At 36.4% G+C, this 15,676-nt stretch overlaps 1 long non-coding RNA gene across 1 annotated transcript in view; it reads right to left on the bottom strand.

Annotated features, from left to right (window-relative positions):
• Positions 1–10,800: 10,800 nt before the first annotated feature.
• LOC119470102 overlaps positions 10,801–15,676 on the bottom strand; it is a 14,271-nt gene continuing 9,395 nt past the window's right edge. The window contains exons 2-3 of the long non-coding RNA XR_005198978.1: positions 12,158–12,349; positions 10,801–10,951 (exon numbers count right to left, since the gene is read on the bottom strand). This is a non-coding gene — a long non-coding RNA (uncharacterized LOC119470102). The remainder of the gene's footprint in view (positions 10,952–12,157; positions 12,350–15,676) is intronic.

Genomic DNA, 15,676 nt, shown 5'->3' with positions numbered 1-15,676 from the left:
AGTCCCCTGGAGTTTTTATTAAGTACAGTTACATTGCATTTGTATTGTTAAGTTGCCTGTCAAGAAAAAGTTTCTAAGTATGTGCTGTATCAAATACTATAAGCAAAGTGGATATATGGCTATAGATTTTACTCTTCTTTGGTTCACCTTTTGAAGGAGCAGGTGGGAGAGGAAATATATGTAGAACACTCTTGGTAAAAAAAAATCATAGATCAACATAATACAGATATTTGATAAACACCGTTTGTTTTATTATCATCCAATATGTATGGAGTACCTACTACTTACTCACTCAAGCATAATTACTAAACATCTCACGTGAGCTAGACACTAGAGCAAAAAGCCTGTCAAGATAAGAGAGCTACTGAACTTATCCCCAAACTTCCAGTCTCCTTGGGAGACAGAGACATGAATAAGTTATTATAATATATGGTTAAACATGGCAATTGTTTTAAACGCAAGGGTTTCTGGAATCTGTGTAGTGCCAGTTATGGCAGGTAGAGATGGGTGGAAATGATTCCAGCTTATAATGATCAACTAAATTCTAACAACCAAGTGATGTGTGACCGTGCACCATTATCATGTAAGTATAATATTGTGGGTAATAACTGCTTGTCCCAATATGGTGTTGTTTTTTATAAAGTTGTATCAAACATATAAAAAATAAAGATATCTACTTTTATACCAGGAGATATACTAGACAAGTTCACAGAGGCATCATTTATAATAGCAAAAAAATGGAACAAAAAAAGGGTCTATCACCATAGAATGTATTCTTTTTTAAACTCTGGCATATTCAAATAATAGAATATGCTACAGGAGTGAAGTGAATTACAGCTAAATAAAACAACATGGTTATATCACAGAAATATTACACTGACTAAAAAAAAAACCTGGACATAAAAAATACATGTAGTACGATTTCTTCTACAAAAAAAATGCAAAATCATGTAAGACCAGCAGGTGGTAAACTATAAAGAAATATAAGAACCTCATGAAAATTCAATATAGTGATCCCTCTGAGAAGAGGAAAGAGAATGGGCTTAAGGAAAGACCCATGGAATTTCAAAGGTAATACAGTATTCTTTGAGTTGCATTGAGTAGGGGTATATGGGATTTGTTGAATCATTACTCATTATGATTTACATACATTCTGTAGATACGCATATGTAGCTACTGAACATTCAATGAAACCAATTTAAAGTAGAAAATAATGTATTTGGGGACCTTCAAAAGAAGATACAGCATTTTCTTGGTTTTCTTATGTACTTTGCCTCTAAAATAGACAATATAAATCAGGTTTAAAATCTGCTTTGCCAATGAGTATTATTCACAGTCTTTAGCAGTTAACACAGTCCTATCAAAACTTCAGTAAATTACTGTTACAGAAGCCAGTGTATCTTTGTTTAATTCTTACACTATATGTCCAGCTTGGCCCATCCTTACCAGGGAGTCTTGAACTATATGAGAATGTCTATTTGAATTAAAGTAGCTAAAATTTTATCTAAAAGAAATTTAACACCTATATGTTCACATCCTATGGGTATGCATACAATATTGAATGTCTGTTATGTACCAACACAGAGAATGCAATGGGAATGCACCATTTCAGAGAAAGATTGTCTCCTATCTTCCTGGGGAAATCCAGAAAGGTTTTTTGTTTGTTTGTTTTAGCAGAGACAAAATTTACACTGAACCTTGAGAAATTAATTGAATTTAGCAAGAGGAAGAAGAGGTGAAGGTAGAGGCAAGGTCTTTCAGGCAGAGGGAGGGATAAAGGCTCAAGCTAAGAGATAATAAATAGTTTAATACAACTGGAATAAAATGTAGAAGGAGAATAGGTAGGGTGTAAGGTCTGAAAGGACCTGTGTACTAAACTGGAGAGTCTGAACGTTACTAAAGTTATGAAGACCTCCCTGAATTGATTAAGAAGGGCAATGTCATGATCATACATTTGTTCAAGAATAGTCCCTGACTTCTATTTGGAATATGAACTAAAGGGGAATCAGACTAGACAGAGGTAGGGAGACTGTTTTGAAGGCTGCAGCAGTTATCCAAGGAAGAAACAATGTTGGAGTGAACTAAAGCACTGGCTGTGGAAACATAGAAAAAGGGGGCAAAGTATTTAATTATTAAAGAGGTAAAGTCTAGGGAGTTTAATTGCCGATTAGCTAAAGGATGGGCAAGAAGCACAAGGAATCTTGAAATATGCTAAGGTGTCTGGTAATAAAATTTAGAAATGTTCCAAACAGATTCAATTTTAATTTTGATTAGCTGAAATCAGATAGTCAATGTAAAATTTAATAAACAGTAAAAATGAAAATGTAAGCATTACTGTAACCTTTAACAAATACTTATTAAGTACGGATTATCGGCCAGATGACATACTAATTACCAAAAAGAGAAAGATGAGTATGTAAAATGCGGTCCTTGTCTTTAAAAAGCACAAGTGTGGGGGGTCGGGGACAAGTCAGGTAAGCATCAGCCTATGGTGTGATGAGGGCTTTATGGAAGTACGGAAGGTTTCAGGAGCAGAGAAGCTGGAGTAGATGATAAAGGACTTATATTCTCCAATCAACAGAATGCCTATTTCATAAAAGCTAGCACATTTTTTGAATGCCTATTAGGTGCCAAATTCTGTGAATGTGTATAAATGTACATCATCTCCATAAAGAGTTAAGATACTGAGTTATATTTAAATTGTCCCTATCTCCTTTCCCACCAAACAAACTTAACTACTCCAATAGTATTTTAATTAATTCCATGTCTTATTTTGAGTACTTACATTTCTGTTTGACTAATCAGTAGCACTTTTGCAGTTCTCAGTTTTTCCCCCTTGGCTATAATTATCCAAAGCACAAAATTATGTTAATAAACAAAAAGACATAAAAGATAACCTTTTACAAAGGTACAGCATTGTACTGCTAATTATAACACCTAATTTATATTGCTTCCATTAATGATGAACTTAGCACTTTCTTAACAAGGTTTTAAGAAAACATTAACAGATTGCAAATCCTGTTCCTGCTTTTGTGCTCTAGTTTATAGCTCAGCTGAATATTAACCACTGACTAGTGGTTTTACATAGGCCGAAGCCTCTGGTCACTTGCAGTAACATGTTCAATCAATGTACTGTGCATGCCTCACTTACTGGTCCTGCCAGAAATCTGCCTAGGAGGCAAAACTGAATGCACGTCTCAAGGATAGTCTGGCTTCCTCTTTATAGCTACAGTGTGTGTTGCATAGCTGCTAGAGAAACATGGTTATATGCATGTTAACATATTTGCATAGAGGTAGGTCTAGACTAAAAGACATTTTATATCACAAGCTGTCTTAAATCCTTTGACAACAAATGTCTATACAGCATCTCTGATCAGTCCAAAGATTTTCTGTTTTATACTTTACATACGACTTTGGTCAACTCAAAGAAACAGGTTTTCGTGAGTTGCAAAGTCTATCTAGTCCCAGGACTGTGCTCATTTACCAACCATACAAGTTGTTTTCATGGCATCAGTCACTTTCCCAACGAAACTGCATGTTCCCTCTGGGCAGAAATCATGTCATATTTATTTTGCAAACTCCAATTGCTGCACATGAGACACGGACGAAAAAATTCCGCATTTGGCTCTAACATTTGCCATCCGTGCATTATAAGCAAAATCCCTTCACTTATCTGAGCCTCAGTTTGTTCACATGTAAAAGACGGAATGCCTTTGGAAGGTTGAATGAGAGAATAAATTTAAATAATGCTCTGTATTACCTAAATAAATTCCCCTACAAATATAAAGTATATTAATAATATGTATATCACCAAGCACTATACTCGTATGATCGCGTATAATCTTTTTGCTATTGCTAATTGTGACTAATCAGTGAAGATCCATCCCTCATGTCTCATATGGCAAACTTCTTAGAGCAAGAGTTTCTAAAAGAGAAAAAAGCGTTATTTTCCATGATTGGTACAGTGCTGTCATATGTGGTCATGTGATCACATGTGATCTTACGTGTTTTTGATAAAGACAGCATGATCAATTACTTCCAGAGATTATAATGCTGAGGAAATCTATGATGTTTACCAACACAATTTTTGTTAGGTTTCAAAGTACACTCCATTTACGGTGTCTTTATTACAATTAGAACAAAAAAGTGCAAAAAATGTTTATGTTCACTGCTAAGAATGAGAGAAAGGAGAGATGATGAATTTTAAAACTATGAAATTAATATATTCAAACTGATCATTATCTACAAAATAAATTCCTGTTGAGAAAACCATATTACTGTAGTAAAAAAGAATTACAGTCTCTCTGTAGTATTCATTTGGTTTCAATACATTTCATTGATATACTTCACTTGTTTCTGGGTTTTTGTTGTTAACTTGGAGAATCAACGCTCTATTCAGAATAAGTGATGTTGTTTTAAAGAGCCCCAAGATCAAGTCAGAGACATCCAAGACCACTCAACAACTTAGATCATGTGAAGCATCTTACTAATAGATCTCACTCTTTTGACCTTGGAAGTCAATGAAACAGGCAGCAGAAATTAAAAAGATGACATCCAGACCTTAAAAGATAAGGCAGCCAGTGGGTTTTATCCCATCAAATACCACCCATTTCCTTCAGGGTTTAAAGGTTACACAGCTATATGACTTCCTTTTAACCAACTATAAGCAAGAGACTAGCTATCTTATCTAAGCGGTCAATCACTGGGGCTGTTCTTCTTTCCCCCAAATAAGAATATGCTGAGGGAAATAGGTGAAAGAAAATAATTCCATATTAGCATACCCTAAGGAGCATTTTAGGAAAGCTCACAGGAATTTTCTTCATTCTCCATAGACTGACACCTGCAAGCCTTATCTACTAGATGATTTTCTCAAGAATTGGACTGTTAGGTGTTTTCCTTGACTAGCCAGTGTTTTGTGTGTTTGTTTTTAGTTATATTTTCCTTATGCAAATAATTTTGAGTTGTCATCATTATTTGTTACTAACTCCTAATCAACAGCATTATAATAAGTGATGATGGCCACAGTGAGCCTGTAGCCTGGTTTAATACCCAGCACTGTAGAGATCAATCTTTTGCATTTTGGAGGCTCTGAATGAGTTACAGTGATAAGTGATCCCAAGAGACTGTAAACTAAGAAAAAACTTTCCATTCTTGGCTGTGTCATAGAACCCAGCACTTATTTTTTTCTCAGAAAAGGGAGCATTTTTAACACAGCCAAATTCACTGGGTGACATGTCCAGGCTCTTGGAACAATTGTTTTCATTTATAGACTAAGTTTATTTCTTTGAAGATTTGAGATACAGAAGTGGCTCTAGAGAGCATCTAAAGATCCTCTTTTTCCTTTGACTTCTGACTGCAGCACCCAGGTACCTGGTGTTAAACTATTCAGTGGTAACTGAAACCTTACATAATCCTTTTTATTTTTCCTGAAACATTAGCTTTAAAGGGACATATGCAGAGCATATTACTGACCATTTTTCTTGGAAATAAAGCATTGTATTCTGATATAAAATGATTGGTTATACTACAATCAAATGTTCTTTGTGTTTTCAATTAAGGATTGATTTCTTTCTGGGACTAAAACTCTTTTCAGGGAAATGAACCATTTTTGCATCCACTTATGTATCCTAAAAAACTTGTACTGAATACTTTCTATGTTCTGTGCTAAATTATAGATTTTTTATTTTGTGAGACAGAGTATCGCTTTGTTGCCCAAGGTGGAGTGCAATGGCACAGTCTCGGCTCACTGCAACCTCTGCCTCCCAGGTTCAAGCAATTCTCCTACTTCAGCCTCCAAAGTAGCTGGGATTACAGGCACACATCACCATGCCCACCTAATTTTTGTATTTTTAGTAGAGATGAGGTTTCACTATGTTGGTCAGGCTGATCTCGAACTCCTGACCTCGTGATCTACCCATCTCAGCATCCCAAAGTGCTGGGATTACAGGTTTGAGCCACCACACCAGGATTAAATTATAGATTATCCAGCACAACTCAGGGTTGGTGCATTTATTGACCCATTTATGAATGGAGTGAGATGAGGTTGATGATTAATTAAGTGGGAGATGGCTCTACTCAGTCTTTAGAAATACTGAATGCAAAAGTGGGGTGACTATAAATAAGCATCAGAAGATGTCAGAGAGGAGAAACACAGATGGCTCTTTGATCTCCTACCCTTTTTCTACTCACCCGGTATGTTTTCCATCCTGTCTTATTCTATATTGCTTAGAAGGATGTTTAGTTTTTAAAAGCACCCTAGATACCCGCTGAATGTCTCCATACTTTGGCAGTTGCCTCTTAATTAGAATAGTGAATGGCCATAAAATGGTCAACGCGACAATTGCCTATGAAGTTCAGTAGAGCAAAAGCAATCATCATGAAAACAAATTAGGCTTTGCACTTTAGCTTCAGACAGGATCCTACACTTTAATACCCTCTCAAAGCGGAAGAAAGCACCCTTCTCACAGTGGTGCTGCTTTTCAGCTATGCAGCATTGGCACCCACTTTCAGCTCAGTGTCACTCTCTCAACCCTCTTCTCCATAAAGAAAGGTGGTACCGAATCATTAAAGGAAATACAAGAGAAGTAAACTCAGGGATGAGAAGTCAGCACAGGGAAGAAGTGAGCCAACCAGGTACTCTGGCTTCATTACCACTACAAATGGAAGGGGTGTTAGGTCAACATTTTTCATCTAAGTGTGGAAATAAGCATCGTGATAATAGAACTGTTTTGTGGACATTATTTATTTTACCTGTGTGTTTGTTCATTGGGTCATATCCAATTTGTTTTTACTCTAAACCCTGATTTTTAAAATCTGGATCTAGTCCAAAATAAAAATGGCAACTGGGTATTTTTAATGTTTAACAGCTAACAGTTATCAAATAGATAGACCTGAGGAAAAAATGAAAAGAACTTCTCATATGGTGAAAATAAATTAATCTAAAGTAGTACCTATAATCACATCAACAATTTTTGCCTCAAAGTAGAATCTACATGACTTGAGAAAAATACAGTGAATGGTAATACTGTCTTGTGCAGCACCTAGTTCCAATTACCACTTCATCCTTCTACGTAAGTGAGGTTTTTTTTTTCATACCCTTTCAGCAAACATAATAACGTTTCCACATACTCCTGATTCTGGAAATAGAACATAACTCTCTGACTCAAACAGGGGAGTGCATCTGTGCATGTGTCTGTTTCTGGGTATAAGCAGCCAGAATGTTCTCTTTTTCTTTAGAGGTAATAAAGAAGTCTGAAAAGAGTTTTGGTGAGCTACTGTTTCATTTTGTAGAAGAAGACATGAAAGTTCAAATAGAATTAGTGACTACTGGTTTTCAAATTTATTCTCATGGGATTTCCCAGAATTTTCTGGTCCCATTTATTACACTATCTGGAATTTTAAAATATCATAATAATTTGTCATATGATTATTAGAAAGTGGTAACTGGCTATTTGTGACAATTTTTATTACAAACCAATTGAGGAAAATTAGGAAGAAATAAAAATTTGCAGATTCTGGTTGGTTCCAGAAAAACACATATTAAAATTAAAGGAAGCACTTATTTGGCTCATCGGAATTGGTTCCTCAATATCTTTTTCCAAGTGCCAGTCCTGGCTGCAATTATAGGTAATACAATTTTCTGAAAAAAAAAAAAAAAAAAACTCTTAGATGGCTTTTGACTATTATTCAAATTTTCTTTAACTCAGATTAAGTAGCTATTAGTGTTTATTCTGAAAGGAAAAAAAAAGATGGAACTCGAAACCCAGGCTTTATTTGTTAGCAAGTCACTGTTTTGGGTGTTTCAATCTTCGACTGAGTCCAAATTCCACATTTACCTTTCCCTGCTCAATTTCTCTCTTTTTTTGTTTTGTTTTGGGATAATTCCTCTCAAGAGATTTGGGGTGTTCGTGTAACCCATGCACCATCTAGTGGGAACAGATGGAAAATCCATCCAGAAATATAACCCATGATAGCCTTCCTGAGGCCATTGGCAAAGTACAGTTCTTTTGCCTTAGAGACTATGCTTAATAAGATAAGCCATTTCTTTTAACAAATTAAACTATTAGAAATTGTTTTTGATAACCTTTGAACTACTTTTTGGTACTTATCAAATAGATTTTCTATGGCAAGAAGAAATGTCCCTTGATTTTATATGTTGGAATTCATTGGGAATAATTCCCATTATGTTTTAAGTCAGGGAGTAATCACTGCTCACTTACATCCTTGTCAGAGCTAGTGTGGTTCAGGGATTGATTAATGCTCGAACTATGGGGTCAAACTAGCTGGGATCAAATTTCTGGCTTGGCTTCCTATTACCTGAATGACCTCTGGCAAAATCCCCTATCCCTTCTGGCCTTCTGTAAACCTTTCCTGTAAAAATGAGTTAAAATAAAAAACTGCATGTTAAGCACTTACAAAAGTACTCAACACATATTAACTGTTCGACAAATATTAGGAAGTATGAATGATTATGAAAAAGATTACCTGATTATGATTACAGAAAAACATGTCATACTTTTACATCTTCTCAGTTCTCAATCAAGCCAATGTAAAAAGCTGAAGACGTTCCACTAATACCATAGGCCTGTAATTAGCTATGGCTCACTGCTTCCCAAATAGATAGAATTTGCAGTCCCATGGGAATTTCAAAAGGTCAACATGGGCCACTGGAGCCCACTTATGACCCAACAGCAGTACATCCTTCAGACAATGGATGTGGAGGGGTGTTAGCAGAATGGAATTTCTGTCCCCAGTGGAGGTGGGCCCAAAAATCTCCTCTTTCAGTCTTTTAATGGATATTGGCCCTTTCTTGAATTTTTCACCAAAGTATTTTCCTGCTTCATGCCCGTCTTTCTTTAGCCAGCCCACTGCTCATTAGCTGGACAGCGAACAAGGGAGAATGATGTTAAAATACATTCTAATTTGTTTTATTATCATGGTTTCATGAGAAGTCAGAGAGAAAAATATTCATCACTGTTGAAAGCACCATGCGTTGAGCAAGGCTTCTTGAGAAAGAGGCATACAGTATCTAAGATTTGACTGATGGAAGGATAAAGGAGCAGAATGCAGGTGCTACAAAAAGAATTAAGATACAGGACTGGTGACTCAGAGAAAGGTACCCAGGCAGTTACAGGGAACATGTGAGCACTGACTGTCTGGGCACGAAGGACCTTGGCATCCTCTGTTCTATTTTGCCTCAGCCTAAGGCTGGCCATTAATAAATTGTGTCTAAAATATACTCTCGGTGTCCGTGACTACCCTCCACTATAAACTACATTGGCTCCTTGCCCTTCTGTTTATTTAAAAAAATTATTGAGCATCTGCTTTATAACCATCAGTAAGTGGTGTCTTCATACATAGAGAGTAGTGAACTACTGGTAATAAATCAGGGACCAACTGTCTTCTGTTCACTTTCTTTGTTAAAATATAATCTGTGCATTTAAACAACCTCTCAAGAAATATTTTTTGAACCCCTACTATGTACTAAATACATCTGTGAGTAACCCACTGGGATTCAGTGACCCAGTTGGACAAAGTGCCAACTCTCACAAAACTTAGGTTCTAGTGGAGGGAAATAAACAGACATGTAAAACAAACGAGGAAAGAACTAGATAAAGTGACAGTACTTTGAGTTGGATAGTCAGGAACACTCTCTGAGAAATGCAAATTTACTCTCAGTTCTGAACAATAAGTGGAGCCAGCATGTAAACAGTCTTCCAGCGGAAGGAACAGCTAGTGCAAGAGAAGGAAACAAATTTGACATGCATAAGAAACAGCATTCTCTAGTTCAACATGTTCTTTATTTCACCTCCTGCATTTTCTACCTGTTCTCCATAAGAAGGGATGATTTGCAGCTAGCAGTCTCTGGCAAGTTGGATAATTTCCTGCTCTATTCTGAAAATGCCATCAAAAAAGAGTCCAAGTAAGACCTTTCTCAATATTGCTCTATTTCCAGAAAAATCGCCTAGAGAAAGCATATCATTTCTTTAACTAAGTGTTGGGAGATTGTTAAGGTTCCATTTGTGCTGAACACTTTATATGCATGACCTCATTTAGGCTTCACATCACTCTTATGATAAGGGAAAAATGTTATCTCGCTATTATGGATAATTACAGCACACAGTAAGCAGTAAAGATGAAATTCAAACTCAGGTTTCTCTGAAGCTTCCTCAAAGGATATAGAAGTAGAGGAGCCCATGAGTGGCATCACTCTACTCAGAAGCAGGCTCCTACCTCTGCATTCCATGCAGGTGACTAAGAGGTCAATGGAATCTCTAGTTATGTCTCTATGACCAGAATACATGCACACACATTCACACTCACATGTGTACTCAGCGACATACACACACATACACACATTCACTTACATACACTGAAAACCCCAGCTGTCTAAACCCTTCTCATTTCTGATGGGTAATATCCTCATATAATGGTGAGGAAGACCAGCATTGCTATACAAGGAACACTATGTTGTCTAGAAAATTGGAGCCTTGGAAATTTAGGAAAATGTACCAAAGAAAAAAAAGAAGTCTTTAGGTTGTGCAAAATAGGAAACAGAAATTATCAATTAGGTCTTTTGTTTAGTGGAATACAGCAATTTTATTTTTTTAAAAAAAATCAAGTCTTATTCATCAAGAAGTTTGTAATCTAAATGGAGAAAAAATAATATAAGGAACTACTTTAGCAGTGGTAAGAAATTATCTGAGAATGGAGATTTACATGTTGAAAGAGGAAAATTAAAAAAAAAAAATCCAGAGTATCAATAAAGGCAATAAACAATGACCACTAATAGAGATCTTTATTATTATATCAACACACAGTGGACCATTTAACCAAATTTTGCTGAAAGTTTTAAAACCAGTCTGCCATTTGGAAAGCAGCCAGGTGTGAGATATCAAGCATATTGTGGATACAAGAGTGGTTCTTCAAGTAAGCAGAGCATTCAGATGTGCTAGAAGATAAAAATAAGAGAAATTTTTTAAAAAAATCATAGAATGGAACAGGGTATGTTCTATTATCTGTTAGATACAAACCAAGAGACATTTTAAAATTACCATAACCACAATGTTCCCTTTGATGTGGGTCCCTTAAGAGAGTTACAGAGAGCTATGAGGCTGCACTGTATCATTAAATATCTCCAGATTAAAGCCTGTCAGTAACAATACACACTGATTCACTGCAGGGTTTAAACATACCTGTCTAATCATCAGGGAACCCATGGATCACTGGTATAGAGCATCAACCGCAGTCTCATCAAAGGAGAGATTGTGATGGGTCACGGCTTTGCCATTTTTATAATTGCTCTTTTTGAACCACAACTTACTAAAAGAACAAAGATTCTTTCACAGATAGAAAAGAAAATATTTTCTTTTCTTAAGCTAAACAATTAAGTTAGCTCTGGAAGGTTTCACTTTGTCTAAATGAGAAATGCTTGATAATATTTTTAAGCCATTTTTAACATTCACAATAATTTGATTTATGTGCTATTTATCAGACATACGTTCCATGGACATAAATACAGAAACCATGTAAAACCATGTCAATGATATACTATTCAAATACACATGCATATATAGTTATATGTATGTATCCTCAGAGAGATACTGGAAATTGAATTAAGGAACAATAGTTTTTTTTATTTTTTAAAAAGAAACACAGCAAGTAGAAGCTCTTAGGAAATAAAAAATATTATAGCAGAAAAATAGTTCATCATAAAGGCTCAAAGTTAAAGAAACGTGATGCAGAAGTCAAATATCTAGTAAGTGAAGTTTCATAGGGAAGAAAGAAGACAGATGAAAAGAAATGATCAAAAGCATAAATCACAAAACATTCTAAAATTTAAAGACTTGAAATCCAGATTAAAAGGCCCACTGAGCCTCCACTATAATGAACAACAACAATAAAATGATTTACACAGGGACCATCATCATGAAATTTTGGAATATAGGAATAAAGAAAAGATTCCAAAATTTTGAGAGAGAACGAAAAGATCATTTATTAAGGATCAGGTATAAGAATAATATCATAGTCTTAAGGCAAATCTAGAAACTAAAAAACAAACAGGGCTACACTGTCAAATTCTTTATGAAAAGGGTTTTCAATCTTGAATTCCATACCCGGCCAAGCTATTAATCAAGAGCAATAGTAGAATAAATACCTTTTGTGAACTTCTTTACAGGTAGGATAGTCATATGACATATTTTATATCAGTGAAATCATAGTAATGTAAGAGAACACTTGCCAGAGGCTTCTGAGAAGCTTGTTACTCTCCTTCTCTCTTCCGACCTTGAATGAAAATGTGGGCCTCCACAGAAATAGACATCTTAACGATTAAGAGCCATGCTAGGTGCTGAGAATGGTGAAATGAAAAGAAAAAAAAGTAAACCCAAGTTGAAGAGATAAATGCATTCCTAATTGATGCAGTGGCGATTTAGGTTCCTTTTGTGTTTGTTATTGAAGGAATAATTTTTTCACATCTACCAAAAAATGTTAAGATGCAAAAATCTGTTTATAAAAGTTTGAAAGAAGGTTGTGTAAATTATTCATGAAGCACCTCCTTTAAACAAATAATGCCACCTTTGCCCCAGAGACGTTAAATATGTTAATAGTTTCTCCACAATCTAACTTATCTTCACTAAAATGGAGAAAGGAAACACAGAAAACAATGCCAGAGAGAGAGTATATTATACATGTATTAAGTGAATTCTTGGTTGAGATATGTTTGAACCATTTTTTTTTCCAGTTGTGTGTACTGCTTCCTGTACTTATAAAAATGTTTACTGGTTGCATTAGGCCATTCTTACACAATACCTGAGCCTGAGTAATGAATAAGAAAAAAATGCTTAATAGGCTCATGGTTCTGCAGGCTGTACAGAAAGCATGCTGCTGACATCTGCTTCTGGTGAGGACCTCAGGGAACTTACAATTATGGTAGAAGGTGAAGGGGAGTCAACGTATCATGGTGAGAGGGAGCAAGAGAGACAGGGGGATGGTGCCACACGCCTTTAAAAAACCAGATCTCCACAAGAACTCACTATTGCAAGGACAACACCAAGGAGATGGTGCTAAACCATTCATGAGAAATCTGCTCCCCTGACCAAAACATGTCCCACCAGGTCCCACTTCCAACATTGAGGATTACATTTCAACATGAAATTCAAGTGGGAAAAATATCCAAACTATATTACTGTGGAACTGCCTTTATTGTACATACTTTATACTAAATTGTAAGCTCAGTGAGGATGTAGGCTCTTTATACTCAGGGTCCGTAGATTCCAAATTGCTTCTAATCACTTACATCTATGATCTTAAAACTAGGTACCTGGTTGCCTTAATTCTCAGCTCCTACATCTATAAAACGGAGATAATGATAATACTAACTTCATAGGACTGTTGTAAGGGCTAAAGGAGTTAATCTATACAAATTGTTTAGCACGGTGCCTGGCACAGAATATGGGCTCAGCAAATGTTGACTGTTAACACTGTGATCATGATGACTTTATTTATCAAATGCCTAGATAGCGTTTACTGTATGCCCAGGCACTGTTCTAGTGCTTTGCAAGTATTTATTTATTTATTCCTCAAAAAACTCTATGAAGTTATTAATGTTCTTGTTATATCAATTTTATATTTGAGGACACTAAGACACAGAGAAATCGAGGAACATGTCCAGGGTCATATGGCTCGAAGGTGGCAGAGCTGGAGTTTAGACAATGGCAGCCTGGCACCAGAATGTGTGCTGTAACCTGCTCCTGTGCTGCCCCATCCTCTTCTTTCCTTCCCTCCTCCCTTTCCTTCTTCCGTTTTACCTAGCAAGCAGTAAGCATTAAATAAATACTTATCTTTTTTAATTGTATAGAAAAGAAATAGGATGAGGAAGTTTCTAGAAACAGACATGGAGGTAACTTTACAAGTTCTTGATCTTAAAGGCTTTTAGGTCACTTAAAATATGAATAGTCTGACTTAAAACAATAATATTCCTGTTTAATTTACACACAAATATTTGTTACCTATAAATGAAAGAAGAGCTTGAATAAACAATAAAATATTAACTAAATAATGACTGTTTTCAATCATGCTCATTTTTTCACAGCAGGCAAAAAAGTCTCTAGAAGTTTAAAACAGGGAGAATCCCCAGTTCTCTTCATTTGTAGGGGCGAAGATACACATTTCACTCAAAGATTGAGGTATGAAGTAGAAGAAAGCATCCTAAGGTGATTAGTTTTGGCTGCATTTAAAATTGAAAATATTAACCTGGAATTTATTTGCAACAATTTCATGGCCTGCTAAACACATTTTTTTCTTTTTTTTTTAGATGGAGTCTCACACTGGCTGGAGTTCAGTGGTGCAATCTTGGCTCACTGCATCCTGCATCTCCTGGGTTCAAGCAGTTCTCCTGCCTCAGCCTTCTGAGTAGCTGGGATTACAGGCACAAGCCACCATGTGCAGATAATTTTTGTATTTTTAGTGGAGACAGGGCTTCACCATGTTGGCCAGGCTGATTTCGAGCTCCTGACCTCAAATGCTCTGCCCGCCTCTGTCTCCCAAAGTGCTGGGATTACAGGCTGAGCCACTGCCCAGCCTGTTTCCTCTTTAAACAACGTACCTAGAATCTAGTGTTCCCCAGGTGACTTTTTGTATGAGTGCATGAGAAAGGCAGAGTCTGCGCTTCCCAAACTCCTCTTCAGACATCACCACTTAGAATTTGACTGTCATCTTGCTACTGGAGCTACTACGTAGCTTTTACCTGCTCATTAATGTGCACTGCTGTACCAGCAGCTCCTTAAAAATGAACACACACACACGTGGGGTCTCACCTCATGGGTACCAGTTGCCTGTAAAATAAACATGGGCATAATCAAACAGTAAGATACAAAGAAGCCTCTGTGTGGCAAGATGATATTGGCCCCAGATGAAAAATGAAAGATGAGGAACCAAAATGCTAACAACCTCATCATTCTAACGAACCATGCTATAGATGCTGTCGCTTTTTTGTCTCCTTCATTTATTAACTGAGCTAAAATCAAATTTAAGACACTGTTTGCATGGGGTAACACTTAATTCAGTCTTACCTCTCTAATGAAATCCAGAGTGGCACAAGTGCAGAAAAAAATCAAACAGAAAAGAAAAATGGTGATACTGGTTTGTATTGACTAGGTTTTACTCATCATATCCTAAAAATTAATTGTTACACAGTTATATGAAGAGGTGAAGAGTTAGCAAACTGGGGCCAATTATTTAACTTCTCTGGGACTCTGCTTTCTCAATATACATATTCCGTTTAGCCATTCTAAATTATTTGCAATTTTTTAAAGAAGCCACATCTGTTTAATGTTTATATTTTCAGCCCTCATAACTAATGCCTGATACTTGGTAGGTTCTCAGTAGGTATTTGTTTTTAGAGTTCCAGGAAAATCTACAGAAAATAATTGGGAAAAAGAAGGAACATAGCTTCTCATTGGCTACTTTCTGTTTCTCTCTCTCATTATGAAATTCGTCATGCTTAGGCCGGGCGCAGTGGCTCAAGCCTGTAATCCCAGCACTGTGGGAGGCCGAGGCGGATGGATCACGAGGTCAAGAGATCGAGACCATCCTGGTCAACATGGTGAAACCCCGTCTCTACTAAAAATACAAAAAATTAGCTGGGCATGGTGGCGTGTGCCTGTAATCCCAGCTA

The sequence above is a fragment of the Cebus imitator genome, unplaced genomic scaffold, assembly GCF_001604975.1.
Source record: "Cebus imitator isolate Cc_AM_T3 unplaced genomic scaffold, Cebus_imitator-1.0 Scaffold22, whole genome shotgun sequence".
In the NCBI taxonomy this organism is placed as follows: Eukaryota; Metazoa; Chordata; class Mammalia; order Primates; family Cebidae; genus Cebus; species Cebus imitator.
This window is presented reverse-complemented; position numbering and strand designations above follow the sequence as displayed.